Genomic DNA, 19,307 nt, shown 5'->3' on the forward strand with positions numbered 1-19,307 from the left:
GGACGTCCCAAAGCGTTTTCGAGCCAATGAAGTAGCTGTTTTTTGAAGTGTTGTAATGAAGAAAACGCGGCAGCCAATTTTCACTCGGCAAAGTCCCACAAACAGCAATGTGATAATGACCAGATAATCTGTTTTACTGGTGTTGGTTGAGGGAAAAGTAGTGTCTGGGATACCGGGAGAACTCCCGGGCTCTCCTTCAACATGTGCCATGGGATCTTTTCCGTCCACCTGAGAGGAACGACTGGTACTCTGTTTAACGTCTCACCCAGAAGATGTTTTCTCTGTAGCTTGGTGCTCCAGCATGTCTATTTCCACTTCCACCTAATATCTAGTTCCAACAATTTTTTTTTTGACACACACAATTTGCCCAGAAGATTAAAGGGGCAAAGTAACTGGTTGTGCCCCTAGTTAATGTACTCAGAAGGCACAAATATTGCTACTGATTATTTGTGATATTCAATCTGAAGTTGTACAGCATCATCTAATAGGTCCTGCAGTATTATAACAGGCCTTTTATAGGTTATTACTTTATTGGTTTATAAAAAATATATAATACTACTGTATCAATTAAATAACTATTATAAGTAATAAAGTGGTTATAATCACAGCAAGTTGGTTGCTTAAGATGTCAGTTCATGGTTAATTCATTGTTGTACTCCTAATTATCCTATATTTTCAGCTTCAGACACAACTGGTTGTACAACCCTTCATTATTTGGAGACTGCCTTAACTTGTTGGTCAGGTTCGGCTCGGGTAAATAATCTGAAGGATGTAAAGTGTCAGTGCAGCTTACATCCAACATTTTTAAGAAGGGTATTATCTGAAATGATCAGTTAATCTGATGGAAGTAGTGCATGTTTTGGCAAAGCTCTGTGGTTAGATAGAAGAGAAAAGTGCCATAAAGTGTAGGAAGTAAACCTGAGATTCATAGCAAATGCCTTCCCTTTTCTGAGTCAAAGGCCTTGCACATCTGCATACATCTGAGTCAGTGTGTATGAAACCAATTTATCTATAACTTGAAACTGTTTATTTTCTGCCCAAAGCCAATGTATTTGAGTGATGCACTGTGAGGAAGACTATTGGGGGGGAAAATTCGGTATCGCACCATTTGGGGCGCCATTATCGGCTGAGCGCAAAGTTTAGCGCCTGGCGCTAATTATCGCCTCCGACAGCAAACTTGGCTTTTATCACCCCTGGAGGTGATTGGAGCGCTAAATCAGGTGCTTCACACCTGTCTTAAGGTGCAAAGGCCGAGGAGCGAGGCGCTACCTCAGAGCGCTGGCGAAGCAAGGAAGGGCAAATCAAAATAAACCTGCAAAGTGCTGCTCAGTACTCAAAACTCCTTCACACAGCGCTGAATCTCTCCAGAGGTCTCTCTCTCTCTCTCAGAATGCGTGGTGCAAAAATATCACCGACAAAAAAAGGCAGGAAGCGGTCACCTTTAAATAGTGCTCCCCTAGTCCCTTTCTGACAGCATAACGCTCCCCTCAACCTGTTGTTGCTAGCGGCAGGCGGTAAGGCAGGGGGTGCCACTCAATATCCGGTCCGGGGCGCTAACGGGGCATTGCGCACTCGACTGACGTTACAATCTGCCAGCGCAGAAGATCGTGGTGGTAGTGTTTAGCGCCGCTGCAAAATATCTAGTTAATTTTGCGAGCGGCGCAAACATCGCCGCGCCCAGGCGCTAGTTGCTTTGCGCCTCATTAGCGCCCTCTGAAGGCGCTAACGGGAGGCGCAAACAACTGAATTCCCCCCCCCAACTCCCAAGTGATTTTATGCATAATGCTATTATCAGTTTTTATTTAAGTTTGTCAAGTAGTTTCTGAGCTGATTGAGAGCTGATTCAGGCAGCAGGATGACAGAATTTGCTGAAATTCTGACACAAAATAATACAAAAGTGATAGAATGTGAATCACCATTCACCTGCTGCTGTGGGGAGGTGGTGACGGCTGCTCGGTGCATCCCCACACAGGAGGGAGATCAGCAGGGCAGTTAACCCAGATCTCGTAGTGGCCACTTTCACAGTGGCATTACTGGAATATTTAGAGCAAATAACATAGGTGTTTTGTGTGGCCTGGGAAAGAGGAGAAAATATATATTGAACCAGAATTGGCAGTAGCCAGCGATCGAACGGCACCTGCTGTTTGTTAGACTTACCCTTGCCGATTTAATTTCTATGACCATTTGCACTGGAAGTTACTATAAGTTAGAGATCCAAACAGCACTGCGCCCTCTACAGGGCATCTGGGACCTGTGTGAAGAGGGCAAGTAACAATCAGATGGAAGCATTGTTAATGAACAGCGCAAAGTCTGAACCAGGAAGTGTAAGTTAGAATAGTGAATTCAATGTCAATTCAAGTAAAGAAAGTGAAATAAAAAGATGGAAAGAAAGATTGGGTTAAGAGAGAAAAGAGACAGAAAGAAAAACTTAAAAAACAATTTAATTTACATTAAAAAAAATCTCCAACAACAATTTAAATCTGAAGGAATGAGGGTTCGAATTTCACAGGGCCGTGGAGGCGGGAATGGAGGCATGTGGGGTGTTAAAATTGCAAAAAGTGGCGGGCGGGCCCAACCCCGCCTCCATCCCGCCTCCAAGAAATCGTGTTTACTGCTCCCGTCTCCGACCCGCCTCCACGGGAAGCACGCCTGCTCCGAAACACGACGGTGAAACCTGGCGGGAGCACAATTGCATTGCTGACTATTAGCTGCAGCTCCACCATTAAATAGGAGATTTGATCAGCCATCATTTGCAGGTGGCAGGACTTTGTTGTCTCAGGTCTGGGGGAACTTTTAGAAGGCATAACCACAGCTGTGGGAGTTTGGAGCCTGACACCCATCTCCAGTGTGACCTCCTGGGAAACTCCTCTCGCCACCTTGACTGAGCGCTTCCTCAACTGAGGCATCTACCAGAAGCAGGGAGCCATTTATTTCCTTCCCTTCTGGACATCAGATGAGGATGAAGACCAGCCACGGCACCAGCAGAACCAAGAACAATAGCAGCACCAACATCAGCAGCAACAACAGGAGCGCCAAGATGCTGCTCACCCACCTGAAGCTGCACAGGCCAGAAGGCGTCAGCGCACGACCACATTGCTGCCCAGGATGCAAGGAATGCACTCATCTTGGCCAGATTTGCTTAGCCTAGCCAATCAAGCACTTTTGCCTTACAGCTTCTTACCAGAGCATCGACAATGGCCAAGAACCAGCGGATTCCTAGCACTCTGACCACCATACTGACAATTGAAAGTAATCCTAAGCCCTCAATGTGGAAATCCCATTAGCGAAATGACACACACCACAACTGCAGCAGTAGTCATCAGATTTTTTTTATTTACAGTAACCATCTGATGGCTTTTTAACATTAAACATCAAATTTCACCCAAGTGACTACCCTTGTGGCTATTTGTGCAGTATCTTTCTCTTACGCGTGCTCCTACGTGGTGCTTCCCCTGTGGCTTCAGCAGATGTGGAGGCCCCTTGCTCAGGTTCTTGCTGCTCCTGTCTCGACACCTTTGGCGGGCGTCCTCTGGGGTTGCGAACATGTGAGGGCTCGCCAACAGTCTGCTTCTCCTGCGGCTGTGCAGGGGTTGAGACGCCGATCTCAGTTGGGTGTGGACTCTGGTGGGGCTCTGACTGAGGGTTCTGCAGTGGCATGGAAGTGTGAACGCTTGGAGAGGAGCCCCCACTTCCTTGATGTCTGTCACCAACTTCCCTCTCATGGGTCAGGTCCCCCCCAGTGCTTGCAAGTGGCTTGAGAGCACCTTGCTGCACATCAGGGGGGCCATGGGGACCCGTATCTGCACTGGCAGTCCTACTCAGAAGGACTTCCATGAAGGTCTGGTTTCTCAGTTCAATAGATGACCATCGCTCCTCCAGAGATGTCATTCTATTCAGAACACTCACCATATTTTCTGCACTCTGGCGACTTATCACCTCCATGGAGGTGGCCATTCTTTCCATGGTGATGCGTTCCTGTGCCAATGACTCCACAAAGGCTCTGCTCCTGTTCGCTATGGACTCCTCCATTCGCTCCACACTCGCAGCGACCCTGGATACAAAACCTGCCAGAGACTCCTGCATCTGTTCCTGGAGTTCCAGCACCGCTGATCTTGTGGATGGACCCAGAGGCACAGGGTCAACATGCAGCTGAGATTAGCTGGGAGAGTCCTGCGCCCTCCAACTAGGACTCTCCACTGTTGTCCCTGTCTCCACCATCTGCTGATGCTCACTTGTGAGCTGTGATACACCAGGTGACAACACTGCACTATCTCGCGAAGGTACCACCGAAGTGTGAGTGTCTGCACTGGTGCTGGGTGTGCTGAATTCTGCTGATGCTGCGCCCTCAGAGGTTGCAGCTTCCTCTGAGGAGTGTTGATGCTCAGGCTCTTCCTCCTGGCTAGTGGGGATGGGTGCTTGCGATGGTCCTGTGGGGGAGTAAAGATGTGATGCCAAAGTTACATGCACATTGCATATTGCAGATGATCATAAGTCCATCTGTTAGAGCTTGAGAATCATTATCAGCGACTCATGCAATGTCAATGAGAGAGATGGAAAACTGTTCTGTCACCAGCTTGCTGTGATGCACCCATCTGTCTGTCCCCCACTTGCGCATCGTCCTCCACTCCTACGATCTCCAGGACCGCATCCTCCCAGGGGGTGAGGTGGGCTACTGAGGGTGGCCCTCCTCCTGTCCTCGCTCGTTCCCTCTTATTGTGAGCTCTCTTTTCCTGCAATGAGGGAGACAAGTGGAGGTTGAGTGAGAATGAAGGAGTGAGGGTAGAGAATCCATAGCATAGATGCTTAGAAGGAAACAAAGATGGAGTGAGGTGGCAAGACCAAGGGCCCTCCCTGTGTGTTGTCAGTTGTTTTCATAGCATCACAGTGATAGGGAGTGTGAGGGCTGCGTAGTTGAATAGTTAGGTGAATGTGACCATAGAGAGAGAGGGAATGGATAAGGGTGCATGGATGTCACTGTCAAGTGGGATGTGGAGGAAGAGATTGCTAAAGCTGAGTGCTGGTGAGGAGAGGCAATGGGGATCAGATTGAGGGTGATGGGAAAGTCATACTCACTTTTCTAGTGCGCAGAAGGTCATGAAACCTCTTCCTGCACTGAAGCCAGGTTCTGCAGGTTATGGGCCACCTGGATCCACACAGCCTTGGTCTGCTGGGGAGGCTTCTTCCTCCCTGAAGAAGGGAAGAGCACCTCTTTATTGGCTCTTGCTCCCTCCACTAAAGCTTGCAGGGCAACATCATCAAACCTGGGAGCAGACCTAGGTCTCTCGCTGGTCATTCTGCCTCCAGGTCCCTCTAACATGAAAGGCCAAAAGGTTGGCAGTCTGCAGAAGAAGCACGGCTTGTTGCAGACCTTAAATGCAGCAGCAGTGATGACATCATCGGAGGCGACTTTCAGACTGGAAAAACGAATTGGGCCATGGGTTCCCACACGCTGGAACTCAATTGCCCACTTAAGTTAAAATTGCATCATTCTCCCACATCGATTTAGAATCGGGTGGATAACACGAAAAGTGGATTACACGACCCCAGCCCGCCCCAGTGACAAAATCCAGCCCTGAGACTCCACGCTTGCAAAAGTTAATTTTCAGTACCAGAGAGGTTGTTTGGCAGTAATTAAGACTTAACATGCTGCTAAAAGGGTACTTAGACTGAAATGGACAAGCCCTAACTTTCTATGACGAGTTTAGTCTATATCTACCATGCAAGTACAGCAACGTCACACCGTTCAAAATATTTGAATAGGGAGCCAGACGGTGAGTTGCCATTTACGTGCAGTTTATGGAGGAGTGACGCACCTCAGACAGCAACTTCCGGGGGAGAAGGGGGTGAGGAGGGCCCAGCTGGCTGCACATTGTCTAAAAAAAAAGTTTTGAACTGCTGCCAGCCCCATTCTGTTCTCTGTACCTCTTGGGAAAGCTTGGTTGATCAAATATGAAGCTATTGTTTCAAGGAATACCTGGAACTAAATCTGCCATTAGAGGATTTTTTGTTAAATTTTAACCTAATTCAGATTTTTTTTTAGGTTACACTGCTTTAAAATGCTTGTTTTACTAATTTTGTTTATTGAACATCTGGGATGCTAGGACCTGAGGCTAAGCAATAAAACATAAAGTTTCAGTTTCTAGCATGGGAGACCTCAAGAACATGGCAGCCCCAGCCGAGGGGCTAGCCACATTGTGATAAATGTTAAAATTAATGCAAATGAATTAGTTTACCCCCCCAAAGTTACAAATAGGGCTTATCTTGGAAGGTTAAAGACCTTTTGCTGGAGTATTCCTTTAAAATTGTTAATGTTGGTACTTTTCTTTTTCTATTCATTCATCTTTCACATTGGCACATCTAGGAACACCGTGCTGTCAGACTGGAGCCTCTGTTCCTCGCCACATCCATAGGGTTGACGGACAATTCTAAAAGTAAATAAATACACCAAATGTAAACTGCTATACCTCAGTGACCGAACAAATCTGGATGCTGATTTATTGTCCCCTTCCCAACTTAGAGTTATTTTGGGAATTGTTTTAGAATTAGATTTTTCTATTAAATTGTGGAAACATGCGTCTCTAAATGAAAAAGCCAGTGTTCGTAAGTCCAAAAACAAATGTTTCAGTGCACCCTCGCTACTTGGTCCTGAAGCTCTCAAGATCCAGGCAGACAGATTTATTTGCCACTAAAATTAGATATTCTCTTTATGAACTGTGTATAATGAGTGTTTTGTTTGCTAGAATTCCTGAATATTTTAGCCATTAAAATGAAAAATAATTCTTGATTGATTACAAGGGTGTATTTGGCTCCTCAACGCATGAAAGGGTTATGGTTCAAAGAGCGAGAATAGATGTGACCATAGTACATGTTTAGAGCTGTTCTTGATGCAGTTTCAGTTTTACTGTATTTATTATGACTTTTACACAAAACAATTATGAAATGTTGCAAATTGTATTTCTTTTAGTATGCTACAGTATTAACTAATTCTATAATGAGGACATTGTGTCCCAACTCTTCCTTAACTAGCTATATAGCCCTGATTTTAACTCTGGCTGGGAATTGGGGGTGCAGGTGCCAAAGTAATCCATCTGGTATGTGAGCCGGGAGATTTTAACTCCAGGGCCTTATTTACATTTCCTGAAGCTGACTCCCGCCCGAAGCCGGTGGGAATGATGTGGAGTCCAGCGACACGAGTTGAAAATCACGAGGCTGCAGTCCACCCCCTGGGACTGAAGGAAATGGTTGCTGGCAAGGTAACAGAGCAAGGGGCGAGTTCGGGCCAACCGTGGCCGGAGGAAGGCTGGGGAGTGAGCCCGGGGCAGAAACAGCCCAAGGTTTCCTTGTTGAACGAACAGTAGCACTCCTGCCCTTCCTGGACTACAAGGAACCTCTCAGAACTTTTAAATTGTAATCATTACCTTGGCCTCTTCTGTCCTGATGCTGCTTGCTGCCAGCTTTTGCATGTGTCAAGATGTTTCCTGCTTAATCTCTGTCCATGGTGAATGACGTAAGAAAACTACTAGGCAGTTGGTCTAAGTGTTAAACAAAGCTTTAATCAACTGTTTTACAACATGAAGGTCTAGTTGTCCTTCACTAGTTCCTGTTAAGATTGTCCTGTGCAAGCTGGGCCCATGCCTGAGTATTTATACTCTCCCTGGACAGCTCCACCCGTAGGCCGCTCAGTATTATTTCATAAGTCTTTCTTTCATGAATGACTGATTCATGTCAGTGAACTTATCTGTTTAACGTTAATATCTAGAAATCTTTAAAACCAGGCTGGCTCAGTGGTAAAACAGGTTAGCGTGCTACCCCAGGCTGGTAGAGTTGAGTTCACAGTCTTGTTTGGTGCTGTTAAACCTCTGTAAACTTGAGGTCATCCAAAACTCTGCTGCCCGTGTCCTAGCTCACACCAAGTCCCGCTCATACATCTCCCGTCTGCTTGCTGACCTACATTGGCTCCCGGATAAGCAATGCCTCGATTTTAAAATTCTCATCCTTGTTTTTAAATCACTCCATGGTCTCGCCCCTCCCTATCTCTGTAATCTCTTCCAGCCCAACAACCCCTCTCCGCGCCCCCCCCCCCCGCCCCCACCCGAGATCTCTGTGCTCCTCCAATTCTGGCAACTTGAGCATCCCCAATTTTAATCGCTCCACCATTGGTGGCCGTGCTTTCAACTGCCAAGGCGCTAAGCTCCGTAATTCCTTCCCTAAACCTCTCTGCCTCTCCACCTCTCTTTCCTCCTTTAAGATGCTCCTTAAAATCTTTGACTGTCATCTGCCCTAATATCTGCCTTATGTGGCTGGGTGTCAAGTTTTGTTTGATAACGTTCCTGTGAAGCACCGTGGGACATTTTCTATGTTAAAAGCGCTATATAAAGGCAAGTTGTTGTTCTTCTTCATTCAGATGGTGAGCTGGGATGGTGGAAAATCATGAAGGGCTGCAGCTTTGTCGCACTTCAGCACCCTGTACTGGCTACCCACCAATGGCAGCGATGGAACGTCTGGGCCTTTGGAGATGTCCTGTGGTCCCCTGCCTATCTTCTCAGCTGCAGTTCAAGGCACGTAACATAGTGGGCTTCAGAGGAGCAGCAATGGGGAACACTATATAACAAAACGGCATTTTTAAAAAATGTATGTGTAGGACTTCCTTTACCCTACTCCAAACAAAGTCCCTCAACCTCTAAAGGAGGACACCCGCATCCGTTGCAACATTTCCATTTCACATACCAGCCATCCTTGTGGCTTTCCTGAATGACATGGCCCAATTTAGTGCCAAGATCTGCTAATTCTGTGTATTTTTGTGCTATGGATTTCTATTAACTAGAGCCAAATTGAGGCTGCCGAACAGATTGTACATTGGACACTTACAGATATTTGTTCCACTGCTCCTCCCACCCTCGCACCTTTCAGTTGAATGAGAGTTAATAACATGAACTGACCCAATATAATCGAGTTTGATATTTTATTTTTCTCCAGTGAGCTACTGGTGCTATTTCCACTAGAACAGAGAAGGAAAAGAGGAGATTTAAAAGAGTTTCTAAAATTATGAAGGGTATTGATAGGGTGAATAGGAATAAACTATTTCAACTGGTTGGGGAGTCAGTGACAAGGTGTCATCAATTTAAAATGATCAATAAGAGAGAAAGGAGAGAGGTTAGGAGAAATTTCTTTACACAGAGAATTGTTGGAGCGTGGTATGGTTTGCTACAGGGAATAGCTGAGGTAGAGGCCATTATATCCTTTAAAGGAAAGGTGATTCGATATATGAAGTAAAAGATACAGGGGAGAGAGCAGAGTACTGGGAATAGTTTTGAATTGCTCTAGCAGAGTCAGCACAGACACACTGAGCTAAATGGTTTTCTTCTGTGCTGTAAACTTCTATGGTTCAATATGCTTCTTTCGATAAGTAACAATTTTTTAGATATTCAGATCTTTGAGATGGGTACATAACTGTTGTGGGCTCCAACTCTCTTTTCCCCCCACTCCGGTTATGAACCTGATCTCATATGATCAAACATTGGCCCGTAATTTGCGCTGGCCCCCCGAAGTAAGCTTCCCACATTAATCTCGCGATTTCTGTGGTGGAAAGTTCAGCTTTTCCGACGTTCAGTTGAAATCAGTGTAAGTAAATGGGGATCCCCTAACGTGAGCTGCTGTGACGTCAACAAGCTGTCTAAGCAACTAACCACAATGCAGAATTCTCGCAGACCGGGAACCAGGAAATGAATAAGCTTTTGTATTAGTGTTTAATTCACTGCCACTTCTCTTCTAAGAATGTCCACCTTGAAGAAGTTCTGCTCTTCTCTCCAATGGGATTTCCGTTTGTCTCTTTTACCTTGTTCATTTTCATTGCTTTCTGTCTCCCTTCTCGTGTTTGCTCTCTTAATCTCTCCTACCTTCCATCCTATCACAGACCTTCATTTTGTTCTTTCCTCCCCTCCCCCCTTTCCCTGCCCCTACACTTGCTTAAAAACCTGTTCCATCTCCAGCTTTTTCCAGTTCTGACGAAGGGTCATCGACCTGAAATGTTAACTCTGTTTCTCTCTCCACAGATGCTGCCTGACCTGCTGAGTATTTCCAGCATTTTCTGTTTTTATTTCAGATTTCCAGCATTTGCAGGCCTAGAAATTCGGTAGGCTTAGCGCCGCATTTGAGGCGCTAGAGGGCCTAGCGCCGGAGTTATGGCCAGTTGAGAAATTCCCTGGGGCCCTAAATCGGCGTTGCACCGGTAGCGCTGCGCCGGCACCGATGACGTCATCGGTGTGCGCAGCGTCCCGGTTGCCGTGGTAACCCGGCCCCAAGCCGAAATTCAGTTGCGCCCGCCTCGCCCGTGGCAGGCGCAACTAAGACTCTGGCAACAGAGTCTTCCCCCAGTGTGCGCCGGCGCATAAAGGTGGAGCGGCGGCCGGCCGCGTTCCCGGCGGCCGCCTGCCCGCACCTCCCTTCCCGGACTCCTGCATTCCCCCCCCACGGCCCTGATCAGTGTCTCATGCGAGCCCGGCACTTCCCCGAGGTGCCGGGCTCAGATGTCGGGTCAATCCGCCGGACAGTTGTCGGCTGCAGGCAGCTCCTCCTTAACAGGAGGAGGAGGCCTGCAGTTCCCCCGCCTGCCGCACCGCATCGGGTGCCGCAGCGGGAGATTAGCGCCGGGAAACCCAAGTTCACGCCCGTTTTGAGGCGCTAAAGGAGGGTTTTAGCGCCCGCCGCCGTCTGGGCCCGGCGCACCCGAATTTTCGTCGCGCGCTGCCGCATTACCGCTGGCGCAAACTTTCTGGCGCTACAGCCCTGGCAAGACCAGAACCCAATTTCTAGGCCGCAGTATTTTGCTTTTGTATAAGTGAATAAGCTCCTTTTATTCTAACTTTTTAAAAATGTTGTAGAGAGCAAAACAAAGATTGGGGCTCTTACATGGGGAAAAGGTAAACCTGAAATAAAGATGAACAAACTTAAAAAAAAAAAGAAACATTTTTTAAAGTTTCTTAAAAATTTAATTTTTATTAAAATGGATAAATTTGACACTGCATAAAATTAAAGTTAGTTTTTCAGGGCCATCGTGTTTGTTTAGCAGTCAATTCACTGTTAAAACCCCAGTTACAACTAATCCAAAAGGATCTAACTTTTAATGAGGTATTTAACAGCGATATTACCACGGAAAAACCCAAGTTTTCGTCAGTTTCACTGATTTCACTGATTAGACGGATTGCCGGCTGTGGGGTGGGCCGGGGGGGGTGTACCACAGCGCAGCCAGTGTCAGAGCAGTGAATGACTGACCGCAACTTCAGGATTTCCACGTTAGGATGTGCATGCGCTAAATCCTGATGTTGCGGTCAGTTTCCAAGGGGTAATAACAGCGAATGCTGCTCCTTCGCTGTTATTACCCACTGCAGATTCCGGGCCATTAGTTTTGGTGGCTACACTCGAATCATCCTTCCATGTGCAATGAGATGTGGACGGCCCCCCTTTCTCTCCTTTTCTGTATTATTCATCAATTTTTCTGAGTTATATTGAAGTGAGAAAAAGTATTGAACTACCACTATATTCTATGTAACATACCAGCACTTTTCTATTTAACTAATATACATGGAGGATTGAAACTTGTATTTCATCACTCAATCATTTGGGATGGTATGATTCATCAACTCGCCTTAAACACAAAGATCTTCATCTAAAAGTTCTCTATTCCACAGTATCACCAGATACTCCCAGTCTAACACCCTCTCCTGACCTGGGGCAATGGGAGTTCTGGAGCCCAGTCAGCAGTGTTGTGTTTCCACTGCACATTCCAAGGGTCACAGTTACCACGCATGACTCAATTAAATGTGTGCTTTTACTTAAACCTGCTGAAGAGCTTAATCATCCTGTGCTCTGAGTCTACACCTATAAAAAGCAATGAATGAATCACCTCTGAGCTGCACAATAAACTTCAGCCCGTACTGCTGCCAGTACCCACCCAATTTCAGTATTAGATTGATGTGTACATAATGCTTAACCCACACAGTTTCTAACATGTGTTACAGTGGAATGCCAGTAACTCAACTCTAATGGACAGGATGTATAGGTTGCCACAACATAAGAGGTAGACAAAAATTAATAATGGTAAATGTAAAATGAACCAATATTTTAATATTTTATTTTTGGGAACAAATCACTCAAGCTGGGCCCATTCAGAAAGGATGGTGTTGCACCACAGCAGGTTACCAGGGAGTGTTGTGATGCATAGTAATATAAAAAGACTTATCTACATAGGATTTTATGCCAACATCTCGAACCACTCAAACTTTGTTTGAAGTGCAATGATTCTTGTTATGTAGACAAACGAATGTGGCGTCCATTCTGCAACAGTAATGTCCCACAGGTAGCTATGAAACAAAATTCCAATTGATCTATTTTATGTGGCATTGGTTGAGGCAGTAATATTGGCCAGGACACTGGGAGAATTTTCACTCCTCTTCTAATAGTGCCATCTTAACATATACTTTAATCACTGTAAGAGTGTGGCATGTAACATCTCATCTGATTTCTGACGCAGCAGCAATCTTTCAGTATTGCACTATAATATTAGCCTAGGTTAATGTGGTAAAGCCCTATTGTGGGGCCCAAATTACTGCCTCTGACCCATGACTGCCTACTACCAATCGAGCCAAGTTGACATGCTTGCAATGCATGCTTGATTTCCCACTCTCTTGAGTTTCTGATCTTAGTAGGGGAATGGAAAGATCAGAAGGGGAGTCTCTGCCAAACCACTCTGAAGCTCTCTTCCGCTAGCTAGCTATGAATGGCATTAGCAATGGCCTGGTGGTAGGCTGCCCTCCCTGCCACCCTAGGCAGAGGATGAGCAAAAGAGACTGGCGAAAAGTAAAAAATGGGGTTGAGGATGGGGCTCATGCTCTATAAGATTAATACATGGTGTTCTTTTACCTTGTGTACTAGGCTTCGAATCTAGTCTGAACTGATTGAATGAAGGTCTCTTGAATGGTCCTATATTGAATCAGTTTGAGCAATTCCAGGTCAGTTCCTAGATGTACAAGTTATAGTGCAAAATTGTCCATAATTTAGCATTAAATTCTATCTAATGAACTCTGAGTACTTTAATAAAGTAAAGTAAGAATTGATAATGGGTACTAGAATGGTAGTGCATATTGGAACTCCAACATACTGCGATGGAATGCAAGTTTGCATCTGTAGTTTTCAAACAAAGTTATTGCATTAATACCCCCTGAACCCTTCCCTTCATAGAGTACAACAAAATAAACTTGATACAAAAAATATGTTGAGTTCTGTCTTGAAACGTAGAGCAAGCACATTTTTGTTGCTGTACATATTGAACAGAGTTTACCTAAATGCAGCATTGTACAGATTGGAAGGGCACTTGGCTTAGTGTGGAATATTTTGTTCAATATGGCACTGTACAAAGTATTAGGGCACTCAGCTCAGTGTATCATTTTACAAAGTTTAAGGACATTCTCACTGAGATACTATAGAAATGTGTATGGCTCAGTGTGGTACCGTAAAAACTAAGAACATTCTGTGTAGTGTGGGAAGGGATAAGCTGCAAGCATATTCTGTTCAGCAAGGTGCCATACAAACTGTTAGTACATGGCTCAGTATGGTGCTGTACAATAAAAAAGGACATTCAGCTCTACAAAATTGTAAATACACAACAAATGTAAATACAGCTACTGGCAGAGCCCTGCTAAACATACAAATGCCTATCTGTTGTCATATTTACCCTCTGTTCACTTGTTTGATTTATTTTTCTATCTGTTCTTAAGTACAGAGAATATTGGCACGACTGTATTTCTAGAGGTTCAAGAGACCAACAGTCTTCCCATTGCATGAGTCTGCGAATTTTCAAGGCTCTTATCCTTTATTTGCGTTTAGTGCAACTTCTTAGCCAACCTATGTTCTGTGAATGGAGAACACATGGATCTGATGCAATTCAACAACTACTTGAGCACAATTATTACAAAAAGTCCAATTATGCCTTTTGAACATTGCATCCTGCTACAGCTTAAACAATGTGGAGGATAAACAAATACAACTAGGTATAATGGTTGGTGTTAACTGGCATACAAATGAACAGATGCAAATTTGCAATGTACACTGACCAGACGAATCTCATCCATCATAATGAGGCATCATACTGGACCGTTTGATGTAGCTTTAACACTATTACAAGTCTCACAAGGCCATTTAGATAGCGACTAGGCTCCCCATGTCGATTATTCATCCATAGCTGGCACAAGGCACAATATAACAATTTAATTTTGAGTTAACCCATTTTTATTGCACTCCTTTTACAAAAGAGAAGAACAAAAGACAGACTCTGAAAAGCATGCAAGATCAAACAAAGTTAGAGATCTTAGTAAATGTATAAAAATCTAGATTTTCATGTTCATTGTATCAAAAGAGGAAAAAAAAACAACTGGAACAATCTAGATGATGATGTCAAGCAGTTGCTAGTACAGCATTATCTGGCCGAATCACTTTTCTTGGTCCTTCTGTTATTAAAGTATATATTGAAAATAAAAAATCAAAGCAAACTCTTTCCTTCAGGTGACCCTGTAACTGTGGGACTGAAAACTCCCCACAAAGAAGGTAAATATAAACCATGAACTGCCTGCCAACCCAATTGGTTTATGTTGCATGTGTGCTGTTTTCCTTTGGTAACGAGAAGCACATTAGATAAAACTGTCACCTTGAGTAAAAGACAAAAAAACAGAGGCCGGCAGATGTGGTATGAATTTTCCTCTCTGTAAGCCAATCACAGAATGGCACTGATTGCACAAGAGGACAGAGCCCCCAGTTGCACAGCTCATGCTGAATAAAGATTAGAAATAAGAAATAAAATAGATTTTCTAGAATTGGTTTTCAAGTTAAAAATAGTAGTCAGAGATGTTAAGCATAGAATAGGTTATATTCCACATATGTTTTGCAAGTTACTGGCATCTCTACAAAACTTGATGCTTTTTGTAAAAAATAACTCTACTGTGATAGGCTAGTGGTCACCTTGAGACAGCAATAACAACAACAACGTGTATTTATATCACATCTTAAATGTAGTAAAATGTCCCAAGGCGCTTCACAGGATTATTAGAAGACAAAAATTTTGACAACGAGCCATATAAGGAGAAATTAAGGCAGATGACCAAAAGCTTGGACAAAGAGGTTTTAAGGAGGATCTTAAAGGAGGAAAGAGAGACAGAGAGGTTTAGGCAGGGAATTCCAGAGCTTGGGGCCTAGGCAACAGAAGGCACGGCCACCAATGGTTGAGCCATTATAATCAGGGATGCTGAAGTGGGCAGAATTAGAGGAGCGCAGATATCTCGGGAGGTTGTGGGGCTGGTGGAGATTACAGAGATAGGGAGAAGCGAGACCATGGAGGGATTTGAAAACAAGGATGAGAATTTTGAAATCAAGACATTGCTTAACTGGGAGCCAATGTAGAGCGCAGGGGTGATGGGTGAACGGGACTTGGTGCGAGTTAGGACACGGGCAGCCGAGTTTTGGATCACTTCAAGTTTACATAGGGTAGAACATGGGAGGCCAGCCAGGAGTGCATTGGAATAGTCAAGTCTAGAGGTAACAAAGGCATGGATGAGGGTTTCAGCAGTGGATGAGCTGAGGCAAGAGCGGAGGCGGGCGACGTTTTGGAGGTGGAAATAGGCGTTCTTAGTTATGCCGCGGATATGTGGTCGGAAGCTCATTTCAGGGTCAAATATGGCACCAAGGTTGCAAACAGTGTGGTTCAGCCTCAGACAAATATTAGGGAGAGGGAAGGAGACAGTGGCTAGGGAACGGAGTTTGTGGCAGGGACCGAAAACAATGGCTTCGGTCTTCCCAATATTTAATTGGAGAAAATGTCTGCTCATCCAGAACTGGATGTCGGACAAGCAGTCTGACAAGTTACAGGCCGTGGAGGGGTTGAGAGAAGTGTTGGTGAGTTAGAGCATGAGTGTCGTCAACATACATGTGGAAACTGACACTGTGTTTTCAGATGATGTCGTCAAGGGGCAACATGTAGATGAGAAATTGGAGGGGCCAAGTATAGATCCTTGGGGGACACCAGAGGTAATAATGCAGGAGCAGGAAGAGAAGCCATTGCAGGTGATTCTCTGGCTACAATTAGGTAGATAAGAATGGAACCAAGCGAGTGCAGTCCCACCCAGCTGGACGACGGTGGAGAGGCATTGGAGAAGGATGGAGTGGTCAACTGTGTCAGAGATTGCAGACAAGTCAAGAAGGACAAGAAGGGATAGCTTACCTTTGTCACAGTCACAAAGGATGTCATTTGTGACTTTGATGAGAGCCGTTTCAGTACTGTGGCAGGGGAGGGAACCTGATTGGAGAGATTCAAACATGGAGTTGTGGGAAAGATGGGCACAGATTTGGGAGATGGCAACACATTCAAGGAATTTGGAGAGGAAAGGGAGGTTGGAGATGGGGCGGCAGTTTGCAAGGATGGAGGAGTCAAGGGTTTTTTTTTTATGAGAGGGGTGATGACGGCAGATTTGAGGGAGAGGGGGTCAGTACCTGAGGAGAGATAACCTTTAACAATATCAGCTAACATGGGAGCCAGAAAAGGAAGTTGGGTGGTCAGTAGTTTGGTGGGAATAGGGTCAAGAGTGCAGGAGGTGGGTCTCATGGACAAAATGAGTGTGGAGAGGTCGTGAGGGGAGATCGGAGAGAAACTGGAGAAAGATGTGAGTTCAGGGCTAGGGCAGGGGGAACATCCTTAGAGGAAGTTTGGCCTGGTGGGCTAGGGGAAGGAAGGTAAGTGGCAGAGGCAGCTGAATGGATGGTCTCAATCTTAGAGACAAAGAAGTCCATGAGCTCCCCACACATGTTGTTGGAGGTGAGGTCGGAGAAGACAGGGGAGAGGGGTTTAAGAAGACGGTTGGCAGTGGAGAATAGAAGTCAGGTTTTATCTTTGCATTCCAGAATGATTTTGGAATAGTGAGCAATTTTGGCAGAAGGGAGCAGGGTCCAATAATGCTTTATGTGGTCCAGCCAGATCTGGCGGTGAATGGCTAAACCAGTTGTCCGCCATATCCGTTCAAGCCTGCGACTTAAGGAAATGAAGATGAGGGCCATACCAGGGGGAAAGGCCAGGGTGAGACAGAGTAATTGTTTTAATAGGGACTAGGGCATCAAAGATGATGGTGAGGGTACGGTTGAGCAGACTGGTAGCTGCAGAAATGTCATGGTGAATGGAAGGCCAAAGGCTGGACAGTTGGGATTTTGTAAGCGCAGTTGTAAGAGAGTTGGGAGAGAGTTTTTTCCAGGGGCGGACACAGAAGGAAGAAGGGTTGGTGGGGGGTGGAGGGGCTGGGGGTTGGGGGGGGGGGAAAGGGGAAGGGGGATGTGGGATGTGGGTGGAGAGCGATGCCAGCGATGACACTACCAGCATCCAGAGACAAAGAAGGGCAGCCTCAGAGAAACATAGAAACTTACAACACAGAAGGGGCAACCATTCAATCTATCATGTATGTGCTTGCTCTTTGCCACAGTAATCTGAAACTAGTGCCACTGCCCTGCTCTCTTCCCATAGGCCTGTATCTTCCTCTGCTTCAAATATTTATCCAATTTTCCCCTAAAAGATGCAATAGTCCCTTCCACAGCCACTCCCCATTACACAGCATTCCATGCTTCAATAACCCTCTGTGTAAAGAATTTTCTCCGAACACTCTCCTAGTGATCATTTTAAATTGCTAACCCCTTTCCGCTGATACCCCAACCAACAAAGTCTTCCCTTATTCATTTTGTTAAAAATCTTCGTAATTAAAAAAAATCTAAATTAAATCTTCTCTTAGCCTTCTCTGCTTCAGTGGAAATAACACCAGCTTGCATTTATATAGTGCCTTTAATGTAGAAAAATATCTTGAGGCATTTTACAGAGGTGTAATCAGACAAAAATAGAGATATTAAGAGTGATGATCAAAAGTTTGGTCAAAATGCTGAGTTTAAGGAGGGTCTTGAAGGAGGATAGAGAGGTTGAGAGGCAAAGACATTTAGGCCTAGAAATTGGGTTTTGGCTTAGCCAGGGCTTTAGCGCCGGAAGTTACTGCTGGCGCTAAGTCCCCCTGCGCGCGCCAGAAATTCAGCAGGGCCGCGCCCAAACGGCTGCCGGCGCTACTGAAGGGTCTTTGCGGCGGTAAATCGGCGCTAACTGCCGTTTCGCGCCGCAATTCCGGCGCTGCGGCACCCGATGCGGTGCGGCAGGCTCGGGAAGTGCAGGCCTCCTCCTTCCGTTAAGGAGGAGCTGCCTGCACCCGTCCGCGGCCCGCGCAAATCTGTCTAAAAATGAGCCCGGCACCTCGGACAAGTGCCGGGCTTACACCTGTTCCGGGGCGTGGGGGGGAGAAGTCCGGGGAGGGAGCTGCGGGCAGGCGGCCGGCGGGAAAGCGGCCGGCCGCCGCGGGGCCTTTAATGCGCCGGCACAAACTCATGCAAGACTCTGTTGCCAGAGTCTTAGTTGCGGCTGCCACGGGCGAGGCGGCCGCAACTGAATTTCGGCGCTAGGGCCCGTCGGCATGGCAACCGGGACGCTGCGCACACCGATGACGTCATCGGTGCCGGCGCAGCGCTACCGGTGCAACGCCGATTTAGGGCCCCAGGGAATTTTTAAACTGGCCATAACTCTGGCGCTAGTCCCTCTAGCGCCTCAAAAGCGGCGCTAAGGCAGCTGAATTTCTAGGCCTTAGGGAAGGAATTCTAGACCGTGGGGCCTAGACAGTTTAATGCACGACTGCCATTAGTGGGGCAAAGCGGGGAGGTGGAGGGGGAGAGGTGCACAAAAGGCCAGAGTCAGTAAAACAGGGAATTCATTGGAGGTTATAGGGCTGGAGGAGGTTACAGAGATAGGGAGGGAAAGACCATGAAGGGATTTAAACACAATGGTGAGGATTTTAAATTAGAAGCATTGGGGGACTGGGGGGGCAATGTAGTTCAGCAAGGACTGGGGTGATGGAGGAGCAGGACTTGGTGTGGGATAGGATATGGGCAGCAGAGTGTTGGATGACCTGGATTACGAATGGTGAAGAATGAGAGGCAGGCCAGGAGAGCATTGGAATCGTCATAGATGAGGTTTTCAGCGGAAGATAGAATGAAACAAGGGCGGAGGTGTTAAATACGTGGAAATAGGCAGTCTTTGTGATGGTAAGGTTATGGGGGTCAAAAGCTCAGCTTGGGGTTGAATACAATCACTGGTTGGAGGAATTGGAGGCAAGTGTACAGAGTTTGTGGGAGGGACCAAAGATGGTGGCTTTAGTCTTCCCAGGTTTAACTGGAGATTTGTGGCTCATCCA

The 19,307-nt window shown here is 46.0% G+C and overlaps 1 long non-coding RNA gene across 1 annotated transcript in view; it reads right to left on the reverse strand.

Annotated features, from left to right (window-relative positions):
- Positions 1-11,588: 11,588 nt before the first annotated feature.
- LOC147115675 (uncharacterized) overlaps positions 11,589-19,307 on the reverse strand; it is a 165,892-nt gene continuing 158,173 nt past the window's right edge. The window contains exon 6 of the long non-coding RNA XR_015078662.1: positions 11,589-13,906. This is a non-coding gene — a long non-coding RNA (uncharacterized LOC147115675). The remainder of the gene's footprint in view (positions 13,907-19,307) is intronic.

This window comes from Somniosus microcephalus, chromosome 6 (genome assembly GCF_052327205.1).
Source record: "Somniosus microcephalus isolate GS21.2 chromosome 6, FLI_Smic_1.0, whole genome shotgun sequence".
NCBI classification, from domain to species: domain Eukaryota; kingdom Metazoa; phylum Chordata; class Chondrichthyes; order Squaliformes; family Somniosidae; genus Somniosus; species Somniosus microcephalus.